Consider the following 15,064-nt stretch of genomic DNA (forward strand, 5'->3'; position numbering starts at 1 on the left):
CTCTTTCTGGCATTGCATTCATAAATATCTCAGAGAAGTCATGTTGTGTGAGAGATTCTAGAGTGAGACTAATTCCTGAAATCCAAGCATGACTTCAGTTAGCGGTCCCAGAGTGGAGAAACAGCTCCTAAGCCCTGAGGACTAGGTGATGTTGGAACTCTACAGCTGGAGAAACCAAGTCAATTACTACTGGGTAGCAAGCTTTAGTTGTATAACCGGGCTATGTTTTTATGATAGTCATCGATGAAAAGATAATAACTCAGGGCAGTAAACAGGAGTAAGGTTCAATTACAAGTCATAGAACCCTTGCTCAAACTTACAGCAAAACAGGGAATTCATTTGTTCCTGTATCTAGGAAGGGTATTAGCATTGGCAAGTGATGGAAACCGGAAACTTGGCAGTGAAGACCCAGACCTGACACCCTCTTTGCTACCCTTGCTTTCATTGGCTGCTGCCCTTCTCGCCTTTACACAGACTCTTGACTCACATGAAGTTACCCAGGTCTTCGGACAGCTTTAGCTTCTCCGTCCTTGGTAGGAGAGAAAGGACCCTTTTCTCTCACACCTCATGGGCAGTCACCAGAAACAGACTTCTTCGGGTCCCAGCTGTTCATGGTGCCAGCCACTGGTGTCAGAGACATGGCCAAATATAAATATCCCTGGTCAGACAGTAGCCATTGGGTGGGGCCTCCTTCCCCAAAGGAGCAGTAGTGTCAGGGATGGACAGAGTTCCCTACAGCTGTGTGTGACGGAGAGTGTTTGGGTTAGATACTGTCCTTACCTGTTTCGTAGGTGTTCATTTTTTCTTTCACATTGAATTCATTTTCCTATTAGCTTTTAGCAGTTTAAAAAACACATATATTTCTTCAACCCATTCTCACTTTATGTCTCATCTCCCTCTTATACACTTGAGACTATCAATGTCCACTTGTAAAGCTAGTCTGTATAATGAGTGCTTTCAAAAGTTCAAAAGTGAGATTAGCATCAACCTCCTTTAGTGCCCTAGTTCTTAATCAGCACCCTGCGGCCGCCAAGGGGCAGTTGGCAGTGCCTGAAGACATTTTGTTATTTCATGATGGAGGTGCTGCTGGCCTCTGGTGGGCAGGGGTGGGGAGCACTGTCAGCCGCCCACAGTGCACTGATACGCACGTTTGTCAAGGACCATGTGGTCCCAAATGCCCGTGGTTTGATGCTGTGGTTGAGAAACCCTGCAGCAGTTGCTTTGTGAGACTAGAAATTTTCCTGACTAGATGTGTCACTCTAAATTGTGTGGAGTTTGAAGTTCTTGTCTTTTTTTTTTTTCTTTTCCTCTTCATTTTTTTTTATTTTGAGACAGGGTTTCCCTGTGTAGCTCTGCTGTTCTGGAAATCACTCTGCAGACCAAACTGGCCTTGAACTCTCAGAAATCTGCTTGCCTCTGCCTCTTGAATGCTGGGATCAAAGGTGTGCACCACAACCACTCACCCGGCCTAAAACTTATCTGTCTGTCTGTCTGTCTGTCTGTCTGTCTGTCTCTCCCTCCCTCCCTCCCTCCCTCCCTCCCTCTCTCCTCCCTCCTTCTTTCTGCATGTATGCCTGCACACCAGAAGAAGGCATCATATCTCATTATAGACGGTTGTGAACCACCGTGTGGTTGCTGGGAATTGAACTCAGGACCTCTGAAGAACAGTCAATTTCTTAACCTCTGAGTCATCTCTCTAGCCCTCGTATTTCTTTTAAAAGAGCTTTTGCTTGTGATTTTTCCCCCTTGATTGTAAGCCTGTATGATTAGGGCCAGGGACGGACCTCATTGGGCAGGGTGCTTGCTTAATACCATGAAACTCTGAGTTTCACTTCCAGCACTACACAATGTGGTTCAGCAGTTCAAGGTCATTCTTGGCTACATCGTGAATTTGAAGCCAGCCTGGGCTACATGAGGCCTTACCTATTTATAAATAAGTGTATGAGCATTATTTTTATGTTTTGTATATTCTTATCAATCAATAAACGTTTTTCATCAATATGACTGACAGGCATGCTTTATGATTTTGATTTTCATCCCTCTTATTACCTCATTGTGTGTGTATCAATCATGCATCTCTTCTTCAAGAGATTGCTTTGTTCATTTTCTTTAGGCTATGAAAGTGTATTCCTAATAAACTCAGGAGAGATTATCGTCAAGGGGCTGTTGGGTCCTCTTTGTTGCAGGCCCTTTCTCAGGTTGTTACTTGACTTAAGCCCCCATTGTGGTTTTTGAGTGCAGAGCTGTTTCAGCTCCTCTCTAGGAAGCCGTTCCTTATGCTCCCCATTTTTGGTGTTACAGTCATCGGTTTCCCTGGGTCTAAATGACAGGAATTATTTTCCTGCAGCTCTTGAGAACAGAGTCTTCGCATCCCAGTGTCACTGGAGTTGATTCCTTCTGAGGCCTCTCACGTGGGCTTACCGCCTCACATGTTTTTTCCTGTGTGCCTGCCTCAGTCAGGCCTCTTTCTTGTCCGGATGCCAGCCATGCTGGATGTAAGCTCTTCTCCAAATCTCATTTTACTTCATCACCTACCTGTTCCTAAGTCTTGTCTCCACTTACAGTCACATCCTGAGGTCTTGGGGGTTAGGACCTCATCAGAGGAACCAGCATGGAGGGTTCACAGTCCATTACAGTTGCCATAGAAAAGGCTTCTCTTCCTCAGAATGTGGAAACGTTTGAAGAAAATAATTTAAACTCACCAAGATTTAGTGTTTTCATTATTCGCAGTAAATGACAACTCCCATGGCACAGAGTTGTGACAAAGAGTAAGTAGAAGAATGTACTCAGCTTTGAGTCCTCAGCCCTCGTCCACCGTTCCCTTCTGACACCTGTCCTCTACCGTTCGTGATGACAAATCAAGATGCTGGAAAGAAGATTTTCTGTTCAAGTTTCCATCGTATTGCAGGGCAACACTAGGTAATAGCACACTTCCTCTCATGGCAAGTAAATAGCCGCTGTTATTACAGAGACATAACTGCTCATGGTTGCTGTCAGCAGCATTTACATAAGAGGAAAGGCTGCGTGTGCACACTGATTCAGTTTCTCCCTTTCCTCACCTTCTCCTGAAAGCTTACGTATTCCACAGTGTCCCTAGGGCTCTCTAGGCCTTCCTTTTTGACGTTCTGGGACCTAAGAATGACCATCGGGTCACAGATAGAGATGGAATCAAACTGTAGAAACCAACCTCCACTGTATGTGGTCCGTTGGGACCCTCCAGTGTGGGGATGCATATTCCACTCTCGGCCCCATGGACTTCCATGTTAGGCACTGTTTATCCATATGATTTGTCAAAAAGGATGTCTTTTGTGAAATATGTTTCAGAGGAGAAACAGAGGCAGGGCTCAGCAAGTCTGGGACTCACAGCTCTGACTGAGGCTGGGTGACAGACCCTGTCCCGACTGTATCATCACTGCATCACTGTATCACTGCATCGCTGCATCGCTGCATTGTTGTAGAGTAGGGGTGTGGCTAGTCGACTTTTAGGCACTTAGAAGTGCGTGCACTAGACAGTTTACAAGGCATGGTTTCCCTTCTTTTAACTGAGCCAGGCTTTCAGAGGTTTCAGTCCACAGTCAGTTGGCTCTGTTGCTTCTATACTGTTGTGAGGCAGAGCATCATGGTGGAACAAGCTTGCTCACACCAGGAAGGCCGGAGTGGGAGGAGAGAGAAAGGGCAGGAGAGGGCAAGTGAGTGGAGGGAGGAGACTAGGTATAACCTTCATGGTATAACTTCCAAGTCATGCCTCACTTCTCTCTCCAGGCCCCCCCTCTTCTTCACTATCTCCCCAATAGTGCCACAGCTGGGGACTGTGATCCTGGCACCCAAGGCTGTGGTTATTTAAAGCCTAGCAAATAATAAGATGGTATGAGTCTGTTGGGAATAGAATGATGGAGCTCTGAGAACAAAGGATTTTCGAACCCAGTCTGTCTGCCATGAGACTTCTTGAGGTACAGGGCAGTAACCTCAAACATGAAAGCTAGAGAGTTCTAGGAAGATGGGGTAGGCCTCAGAGTGAACGGAGGCAGCTTTCTGTGGGAGCCCCTTCCTCTTTCTATAGCCCGAGCCAAAAGGAAATGGGAACCACTCAACCTTTTAAAAACAAGGCTAGTGGCCCCCTGTTGGCCCTCTCCATAGTCGTTATTATAAAGCCACTTTCTGTCACCAGGACTAATGTCTATGAGTAGGTCAGAGTAAAGGAGAGAAGAGTTGAGGTAGGCCCTTCCCTCTGCTCCTTCATGTTCTTGTCCCATGTTCTACCCTGTCCTCCACTGTCTGGTTCTTTCACTGTGATGAATTGGAAAGTAAGACAGACATCTAGTTAGGAATTGAGTGATTTCTGTCCCCTATCTTAGAAACAGGACTTAAGGAGACTTTCAGGGATAGAATAGACCTACCAGTATATGTGTAATAAAACCACATATAACTAAGATGTGACCCTTAGTAACTGACCTTCTAGTAAGAAGAGACTCTATCTCACATACCCAAGCATAAGCAAGCTATTGAATGTGTGTGCTAAGGTCACAGACTCTTAGTATTACACATGGAATAAAGTGAATATAGCAGGCAAGCAGGGCATTTTAGAATTCTCCACCCACTCCTGGATGACTCCAGAGATTTACAACTACCTTGGAAGCAGTGGTTAGGATGTCTAGCCAGCTGCATAGGCTGTTTCCCCTATTGTTTCTGCCCTCAGTGATCCTCAGATTTCAGTCTGAGTAAGAATTATTATACCAGACTGTTCATGATGATTGCATTAACTGGGCAATGTCAGGAAACCTGCACATTCCTTGGGAGATGTGGGCTGTGATAAGCTCCGTTTTTCCTTTGTTGGTAGATCTCGTGAAAGGTTAGTCATGAAGCAGATGGGGTCATCTGCCAGCCACAAATGACAATGTGACCTGGGTATGTAAGTGCACGTGAGGTGGGTCTTCCTTTAGGGTGTTCTAGCATGCTGGGAGGAGCTGACAAGTGTCAAGTGTCACACATGCTTTGCCCGGGGAGCAAAGGGCACCAGGAGACCAAACTTGTTTGGGTTGAGACTTCCAAAGTATATTTCCATCTGGAAATTGGAATCGGGGCAGTGTGGCCTTTGTGTTGATACTTGCTGCCAAGCCAGTAAGACTGTTCTCCTGTGTAGTTCTAGTGGTACTGCCCTGTTCTCCTGACCAGCAGTGACCCCCCTCACAGGGTTTGCTGCCTCAGAATCTCTCCTGATTAAGGGGAGCCGCTAACTTTTAGTAGTGAGGAGTGGTCTGAGATGCTGCCAACCCTGTGGCCATGCACTGGGTAGAGTTCTGGCAGAGGTCTTACCTTTGTCAAGTGTCAGAAAGCCAAAGCTACTGCGATACTGCCCAAATCACCCTCTGGAGCAGTGGAGATGGTGTGTAGATAGGCCAGGAGGACTTCCTGTGGGGAGGGGGATGTGGGAAGAGTTGCTCACTCCACAGTTGTGGCTCCAGGGTGCTTCCCTGCCTGCTCCTGCTGCTGTCACCTCAGGGAGAGCCCATGAGGACTAGCTGGCCCGGAAGGAAGCCAGGGAAGTCCCCAGCTTCCTCCTTTCAATGGCTGCTTTGTGCATGCTGCTCTCCGCCTCCCACGGAAGACTCTGGAGAGACCTGAGATTGTGTGCTCACCTGTTCAGCAGGTTTCCTCCCAGGAATAAAGGCCGGTTAAAGTGGGGAGAAAACAAGGCCAGCCTTTGATTCCTAGAAGGTTAAGTCATTTCTTCCTGTGTAATTGTAGACACAGGTTTCGTGGAGAGGTGGAGGGTGCTCAGTGCACTCTTATTTCTGCGATCTAGTGTCGGGACCCCAGGATCAGGTGTTCTTCGTTCTGAATCCAGTTACGTGATATGCACACAGCCTGTGTTCATGTCAGAGCATTTTTCTTTCCCTTTCATTCTAGGCCTTGTGTGTGGATGAGGATCCTCAGTTGAAGTGATTTGGGGCTGATACGGTTTGTGTCCTGAATATCCTCAAGTATTTCAAGCGGGGCAGAGACCATGCAGAGCCAGGCCCATCCTTAGCTTAGGGAGTAGAATGAGACACGAATTATTTAATAAGCCCCTATTGTATTCAACTCTGAGCAGTTTTTAACAAAACGAGACAGAACTTGGTATTGTTTTAATAATTATTTCTTCCGGATATCACCCTAGAAAATGTTAAGTTACTCAAACATAATGCACACCATTATGAATAAATAGCTGCACACGAGCAGGTACTTCTGGCCCAGAACTCATGAACCAATGGTAAAAGAGAGAGTGTGCAGGGCATGTTATGAACCAACTGCTCCCTGAAGCTTTCTTTTTCTTCTTTTGCCTGGTCTTAATTGGTTTCAGGGACTTGCCTATTTTAGGATTATTCCAGGAATGTTTCTGCCTCAGGGTTACTTTTTCCTAGTCCAGGGAGTGATTTCTTGGCTGGCCACAGGGCCTGCTTAACTCAAACTCTGCAGCCTCAGTCAGGCTTTCCCTTCACTTCCTGTTTGCAGCTGTCATCCCTTTGTGTACCCCATGTCCTTGCCACCTCGAAATCACCAACACCAGTATGTGCTGGTGAGTCCCCACCTGTTCTTTTGTCTCTGGTTGGTACCTAACACCTAGGTCTGCACCTGTATCCTCAACACAGAAAACGCCAGTCTGGCACCTAATGGAGGTGCAGTATGATTTGTGGATGAAAGATTAAACCACTGCTCTGTGGGTTTGTCCTTGCTGGGCGCCACTGATTAGCACCACAACAAGCTTTCTAATTATCCTTAGCCAGGAGGAGCAATAGCTTTGTTAGGGTTTACCTCATTTGCTGGTCAGCTCACTGATGCTAATTACTCAAACAACTGCTGGTATCACTGAGGTGTCACCATTAACTCTGCCGTCCCTGTCATCACTATGGTGTGCTGTTCATGGGCCGTGGAAATCAGAATAGACAAGGCTTTTGTTGGTCTGATAAAGAACCAAAAACATGTTTGATTAAAGTCTTCAAGTAGACTTGTATTCCTGAAAAAAAAAAAAAAAAGGCCAAGACCCACAGAAAAAGGGCAGTCGGACAGTATATAAGGAAGGGAACATGTGCCTTTCCGTCATTATGCTTAGCAATGAGAAAAATGCAAGCTAAAAAGTACATTGAGCTGTGGGTTTTTCAGCCTGTCAAGGTGTTCAGGCTGGCACACACTCCATCTGTTGGTGAGGCTGTGAGCACGCAGGCAGCCTCAGGCATTGCTGGAGGGAGGTGCAAGTTGGTAGAACCTTACAGAGGGACTTTGGAGATGCCAGTCAAAATTTCGACAGTATAATCTCTTTGGCCCAGCACTTTCACTTCTGTGACTCTGTTATAAGGATAAATTTTTACATGTGCAAAATTATATATGCATGGTTTTATGCCTTGTAGGCTTGTTTGTAACACCAAAGGTAAGAGAGAAATCCCAGGATCCACCCACTGCAGGGACCTGGCTCGTCAGGGAGGGCACACCCTGATGACCAGCTGTGAAAAGATGAGTATACTCAGTGTTGTCTTGCCTCTGTGTGGTAATGGAGACCTGGAAGATGCACTACGTTAAAAAAGGGTATAGGATGCTGCCTTTGTAGAAGGAAAAGGGGAAATGCCAAAATAGAGTTTTCTGTTTGTTTTCCATGCATGAGGACATTCTGAAGGAGAGCACCAAGAACCAATAACTGAACAGCTTGTTCAGGTTAGGGCAAAGGGCTGTTGGGAGGGTGACATTTGGGGAGTCTCCCTAATGTATATTCATACACACAGTAGATCACAGCACTGCTTTATCAATTGAATAGTCAGTGAGATAAAGAAATGGAGAGGCAGGAGAGAAAATCATTACTTCCTTTGCGGCAGAATTCAAGGCTCTTCTGGAAGCTCCCAGGCCACCTGTGTGTGCATTCTCCCTCTGGAAGACTGGCCTTGGTGAGGGTGGTGGGGGGAGTGTGAGCATGGGTGAACTCCTGGGGAATTTCTCCTTCCTCACGATATCCTGGTTGCTATAGCTCAGATCTATTTGTGACACACAGAAAATGCTTTAAATAAAAGCTACTTCCTGGCCATGACTCCTGGGCAATGTGTTCTTCCGGAGACGGTTGAGCGCCAAGGTTTACATGCAGTCTGGGCGAGATCCCTGCTCCATTGAGGGCAGGGCTCATTGGTTGCTGCTTTGCTCCTGAAAACCTGGCAAGCCGAACCGCGCAGCTGCTGGAGGCTTCGCCTCCAGTCCTTTAGCACAGACTCCATCTTTCATTGGGGACTTGTGGTGGTGTTGACTGTGCCCCTGTGGCTTCAGTCTCCAGGCACCAAGGGGAGCATTTCTCACACACCATTGAAAACAGGAAGTGATGAAGCAAATTCGCCTTGCATCCGCGCTGAGCTGCTGCTTTCTTTTTTGTCATTCCTCATTAGGTATAGACACGTGTGACCGTCCACGCAGTAGGATCCCCGTTTCCACCGGCTTCGGACTTCCTTGGTTGCACAATGCCGCCGCCTGCGGATATCGTGAAAGTGGCCATAGAATGGCCTGGAGCCTACCCTAAACTCATGGAGATTGACCAGGTGAGTAAGGCAGGCAGGACCAGAGGGTTCACAACAGTTTTCCTCTCCATGTTGAGGAGTTGGAGACTTTGGAGACCTCTTCTTCCTTCTCTAAAGGGCTGTAAAATCTGGGCAGTAATTACCGCTGCAGTCAGTGCAGCAGATACAGTGGCTGGGGCTTTTGCAGTCTTGCCCCATCTGCTGGACTGTGTCAGTGCTGGGTTCCTGTCTGAAGCAGTAGTGATACCACTCAGAGGGACACACTGGGCTCTGAGCATTAGGACAGATGGGCTGTCCCATCCTACCTGCGGGCACTCATGGGTGGGCAGATTGTTGTAATATGGACAACGTAAAACTTACTTTAAAACACTTATTTATCTCCAGAAGAACCAACAAGTATTTTGTTGTAGTAACAGCTTCATAATAAAATTAGCACAGAGGGGCTTGGTCTTGGATCCCAGTCAATCGTAGTTTTATTACTGGTATAAAATTCACTGAGTGTCTAGCACATTATCTGGAATATAATACAGAACCAGAAAACATACACCGAATGAAAAAAATATCCAGGGGGTTCATAAGAATCATTTCACTTGTGAGCCTGGATGCCTGACAAGTCATGTGATATGGCTCTCGTTCTTTGATTACAGATTGCCCAGGAAAGTTGGTCTCTTCTCATTTCACTGAAATCATTTCTGGAACAAGTGATTGGAAGAGAGATGAGACTTAATTTACACTTACAGGGTTCAAGAAGCATAGTGGTGGTCTATATTTTCCATTAGAATACCATGGCAACTCTAACCATTATATTCTTGATACTATTTTTATAATTATACCCACAGTTCTTTTTCTGGTCAGATTTTATTATCAGGTTGAAGATCACTGCAAAAGTGATGTGGCGTTGTGTGGATTCAAAGGAGTAATCAAAACAAACTCCACAGGTCAAACCAGAATAAGCAGACTTGAACTTGCATGCAAGAAACGTTACATTGTGCAGACTGTTAAAAACTGGCCATCAGAGCAGCAAGCGCCTCACCGTCATGTTAGCTGTCCTCTGAGGTCACTGGAGCAACAGCTCCTGCAAGTAAAGCACACGTGCCCCATAGCTTTTGCAGGCGGCAGGCAGCCAGCATCACCCTCTTCACGTCAGGTTTGCATAGCACTGGTCACCTTTTACCTTTCAAGAAGGCGGTCTGGTGGTATTTGACTTAGACTCAATGTGGTCGGGACTAGGTATGGTCGGCCCAAAGAATGACAGCTGAAGTAGACGCTGCCCTGTCACTCCCAGCAGTCCTGTGCTGCTGAGGCCGGGATCTCGGTCCATCCTGCCTTGTTGCTTTGCTTCATCAGCGTGTGGTGGGTCAGGAACAGCTGCTTGGGCCTTAGAAATGCAGATTCTCAGGTATTACCTAGGCCACTGACCCAGATGTGCATGGTAACAAGATTCCCGGGCTATCCTTGCTCATAGCTGAGTGACAAGTAGTACCTGAGTCAGGGTGCGCATTAGAATCACTAAAGCCACCGGTTTACTCTAAGAGACTCTCATTTACTGATCCTGATGAACTCTTCAGTTTTGATTTAACCGTGGTTGGTGGAATTTGTGGTTGTCTGTGTTAAGGCAGCCTTTGATACATATTCCAGCTGCCCAGGGAATCAGCGTAGTGTTTCTCTGCTTTGGGGATGGTCTTTGCTGTGTGTATGAGTTTCAACAATTTTTTAAAAAAAAAATATTATTTTTTTTGAGACAGCGTTTCTCTGTGTAGCTTTGGAGCCTATCCTGGAACTCACTCTGTAGACCAGGCTGGCCTCAAACTCACAAGAGATCTGCCTGCCTCTGCCTCCCGAGTGCTGGGATTAAAGGCATGCACCACCACACCAGGCCCAGTTTCAACAATTTTTAAAGAAAATAATCTTTTACTTTGGAACAATTTTAGGTTTATTAAAATTGCAAAGGTTCTATGCTTTTACATTTATCTCCTTGTATTTAGTGTTCCCTAACCATTAACATCGTCACATAATTCAGTACTTGGTCCATAATCACACAACATACAGTGTATAGTCCATGTTCCTATCTTATCAGTTGTCCCAGTAAAGCTATTTTAGCCATTTTTTAATCATGATCACAAGATCACATACTACATTATTATTATACCTCTTTGGTCTCCATTGTCTGAAATAATTCTTTAGTCATTTCTGCACAGCTGTTTTGGAAAGCACATTTATGGAAAGTACTTCAGTTTGGGGCTCTGTGGTACATCTTATCTATTAGATTTGAGTTTTGCACTTTGGGCTAACGTACCAGAGAAATGGTATTGTGTCCTTTTCAGGGTGACATGTCAGGGAGCTCTCATGTGGCTTTGTTTCATTCTTGTTCACTATTCCAGTGCTGTGGATGAGAACATGGGAGCTCAGAGAAGCTTCCTTACTTGCCAGTCAGTGATGGACCAGGACATGACTATAGGCTTCCTTTCCTAAGACTTAACTTTTAAATGGCTGTCTAAATTATGGTCCTCCTGGCAATTCCATATGGAGGCAGACTCAGAATGAGGAACCCAGGCTCTTCCTGCCTGGCTGGATCACAGCCCATCCACAGCAGTCAGTGTGGCTATCAGATGCTGTTTCCTGATAAAATGAAAACTTGGCATGAGACTTGGAAATATTTGCACATGAACTGAATAGTTGAAAGGATGACTACCTGGAGTTTCTCCTGCTTTTCTGTATCATTTGATAAGGATCATACTGTCTGCCTCTTGCCCATTGAATGCTAGCAGAAATGTTGGAAAGCACATTGTTAGTGGATGACTAACAGGGTTTTCACTAACAGGGTTTTTTAGAGTTTGGGTTAGGTCTTGCTGTTCTGTGGTCTTCCTCCTACCACACCATGCTGTCATTGTCTCAACTCTGAGCAGAGGTTCCTGAACTTGTGCTAGAATCATCAAGGAGGTTTATACAATGTGCCGTGGCTAGCTGCAGAGATTTTCATTCTGTCAACAAGGGTTTTTATATTACAATTAATATAACAAGCACCAGTGAATCTACACCAGGCTTCCTACAGTTTTAGAAATAGCCACTGGGCTAGGGTGAGCTTGTCTTTAAATGCTGCTTCTCCAGTGCCTTGTGACCAGACTTTACTTGGTGATGGACATTTCACCAGTGAATCGTGGTGGAGGAGCTTCCACTGTGGTAGTTACCAGGGGCTGAGCTCTGTTCAGCTGTCCTCCAGTGACACCTGTTGTGTGAGGACATCTGCTCACAGTGGACTTGTTTACATTCTTTGTCAGCCTTGAGCAGACTCTTCCATATTTCTACTCAGCAGGAAGAGTCCCTAGGATCTTTTTTGTGAATGGCTTTGCTGTACTACATGACACATTCCAAAGATATCCACTGTCTTGGTGCCTGACTCTGTTCCAACCAGGCTATGTGAGGCTGAGGAGGGTGGTTGTTGGGACAACAAGAAGCTACAGTGATGCCACATTTTCTGTTTTAGTTACCTTTTACTTAATAAATACTGTGTGTCTGTGGAAGCTGAGCATCTGGCCAGAGGTGCTTCCCGAGTGTCAGTGTAGTGCATGGGTGGTGGTGGTGGTGTACAGTATAGATGTATGCTGGGGCAGAGCAGGACTGGGACCTGGAAGAGTCTTTGCTTGGTGTTTCAACTGTGGAAAAAAGTACTTTCGATGGAGTAATAAACAAAAACTTCTTGCTCCTGTTTTTTGGAGGCTGGAAATCCAAGGCAATGGTGATGAGGATCTGGTAAGGACCTATTGTTTTTAAAAAGTTTCTTCTATGAATCCTCCCATAGCCCATTGCACAGTCCAACTCTCTGGGCCAAAGACTCTCCTCCTTCCCGACCTAGTCACCTACCAAAGGCTCCACTGTCATGTACCGCCACCACAGGCTTAGTTTCATGTAGACGAATCTTAAAAGGTCTTATTAAATAAAAACCTGGAGCAGCTATAGGGTGAAAACATGAGAGATCAGAGGAATAGGAAAGACCACAAGCTAACCTCACCTCACTGACACCTCATTCTCCAAGAGAGCTACTTCCTGTATACCCACGCCTATATGCCTTTCTGTTCTGCTCTTTCATTTGCTCTGTTCATCCAGCTAAATCACCTCCTCTTCCTGCCCAGCCCTGTCACTTCCTATCTGTCTGTACAGACCTCCAGACCTCTATAGTTAGTTCTGGGATTAAAGGCATGTGTCACTACAATTGGCTCTGTTCTCAGTGTGACTTTGAACTCACAGAGGTCCAGACAGATCCCTGTCTCCCAAATGATAGGATTAAAGGCATATGCTACCACTGCCTGACTTCCGTGTTTAATGTAATGGCTGGGTTTTCTCTGATCTCCAGGAAGGCTTTATTTATTAGAGCACAAATAAAGCACCACCACAATTTCAGCTCAGACAGAATAAACACATTCTAAGCTAAGCAGTCCCAGGCCCTGATTTCTGGACTAACTCAATTTGCCTCCTGGAGCCTCCTTCATCTTTCTTGAAAAAGTGGGCGGGGCATAATAATTAGTTCTTGCAAAGGTTAAAGAAAATGTATGAAAACAATGTAGTTTATTGCCTGGTTCAAAGTCTTAATTGCCAAGGTAACCATTATTGCTCTTATTTTAAGCAAGTGTCCATTACATAGTCTAGTTCCTTTTCACCTGCATGTCCTGAACAGCACTAGAAAGCCAACTTGAACCTGTCCCACCTCATTTTCCAATCGTTTAGGAAGGTAGAGAAAAACTGGAGGGCAAGGGAGGCATTACCTGGCAGCAGGAAACTACTAGCTGGATATGTAGGCAGTTTGAGCTGTAGCATAGCCTCTGGCTCCCTAGTACTCCACCCACCATTTCTGAGCAGCTCTACATTTTGAGAAACAGCTCTTGCATTGTGGCCACGCCTTGAATCCTGCTTCTTCAGTGTCTAGCGACCCCATTCTCACTTGATGTATGAGCATTGCATTAATGAACCAGAGGAGGAGCGGCTTCCTCAGTGGTGGCGATTTCATCAGGGGCTCAGCTCTGCTCAGCCGTATTCCACTGACCCCTGTTGTGTTTGAGGGACATCTGCACACTGACCGCCATCACGTCTCGACAGCCATTCTTCTGGTCCCGGTACACTCTTCAAGCTCCAGCATCTCCTGCCGGTGCCCCACCCACTTTCTCTTTGCCAGTCACTGAGCCAGCAAAGCGTCGCTGCTGTGCCTGAGAATGTGGCCTGTGTTTCTGTGTGGTGACATTGACTCTTAGCGCCTTCTCTCTCCCCAGCTGTCGTCTTCCTTTTCCAGGAGAGATGGAAAAGGGGCAGGTGCTTCTTCCTTCTCCAGCCTCTCAGACTATGCCAGCCCTGTCTCTTGTGAGTTTTAACAGCCTTTTATTTGTTGACCTTCTGTCCTGTCCAGTGCCTCTCCTCTTTACAGACTTTTCTCTTCTCCAACAGCAAACCCTTTGATTCCTAGCGTGGGAAATTGTCCCCATTACCTGCAGCTCTGATTAGTCCTTAGCTTACTGTTTCTCCATTCCTGTGCTTACTTTGATGTTTTTAGTATATTGGTTACACTGTCACGGTGCCTTCCTGGATGAACAGCACTTCCCTTCCTTTGAAGCTGGCCTTACAGATATAGTATCTACTAGTTTCAATCAAGTGTCTCCCCTCAATCTCAGTTCTCCCTCTTGGTAATACTGTGCAGAATTATCCTGAACCCTTATCCTCAGATATCAGTTAAGAAAGACTTCATTGCTGGTTTATTCTGTATTAAGTTTCCTCCTTGATCCTAGTCTGCTTCTGTCCAGATCTTTTCTATCCTCAGCCCTCTGGTCTGTGTGCTTACCGTGGATGGATAGTTTTGTTCTTAACTGCATGATCTCTAAAATGTTAAAACATCATGCCTAAGTGATACCTGCTCCCATCACCAGTGTGGACTATTATCTGGCACCACTTTCAAATCTTTGCTTGATGGAGGGATGACTTCCATGGACAAACCTTAACTTATCTTTAGAAGAATACAGGGGTTGATGGAATTCTCCAATTGTGAAGAAAAGGGTCTCAGGGGGTTCAGTGTCTGAGTACAAATTATGGATTTTGTACAATGAGAGTTTGCAGGTCAGGTGAGGGGCCGGTCATCTTCACTAAGTGTGTGTTAGACAAACACTTAGAGAGCTGCTACCAACTGATCAAGACCAAGAGGGTCTTGGGAAAACCCTACACATCTGTCTACTCATTCCAGATAGGTAGCCCACAAGAGACCTAAGGACAGATACCACTGAAGTCCAACTTGGTGAGACAATGAGTTTTATTAGGTTACTTACAGAAGCAGAGATGACACAAAGACAGCTGCCTCCCCAAAGCTAACACTATCATGGCTTCATAAGGGCTAGAGACCTGGACCTCACTGCACAGCATGAAGGCAGCTCAACAGTTAAGAGTGTCCTCTCCTGGCGGCTTAGTATCCAAGTCTCCACAGCTCAGCTTGTCCTTGTGTCTTCAGGCAGTTTGGCTGATCCTTGCTTTTTTTAGGCTTCTGAGCTGAGTTAAGAGTTTTC

At 45.8% G+C, this 15,064-nt stretch overlaps 1 long non-coding RNA gene across 2 annotated transcripts in view; it reads left to right on the forward strand.

Moving 5' to 3' along the window:
- LOC114685557 overlaps nucleotides 1-8,549 on the forward strand; it is a 96,625-nt gene extending 88,076 nt beyond the window's left edge. For both annotated transcript variants that reach the window (XR_003733473.1, XR_005090517.1), the window contains exon 2: nucleotides 8,400-8,549. This is a non-coding gene — a long non-coding RNA (uncharacterized LOC114685557). The remainder of the gene's footprint in view (nucleotides 1-8,399) is intronic.
- Nucleotides 8,550-15,064: the final 6,515 nt, after the last annotated feature.

The sequence above is a fragment of the Peromyscus leucopus genome, unplaced genomic scaffold, assembly GCF_004664715.2.
Source record: "Peromyscus leucopus breed LL Stock unplaced genomic scaffold, UCI_PerLeu_2.1 scaffold_113, whole genome shotgun sequence".
Taxonomy (NCBI): Eukaryota; Metazoa; Chordata; class Mammalia; order Rodentia; family Cricetidae; genus Peromyscus; species Peromyscus leucopus.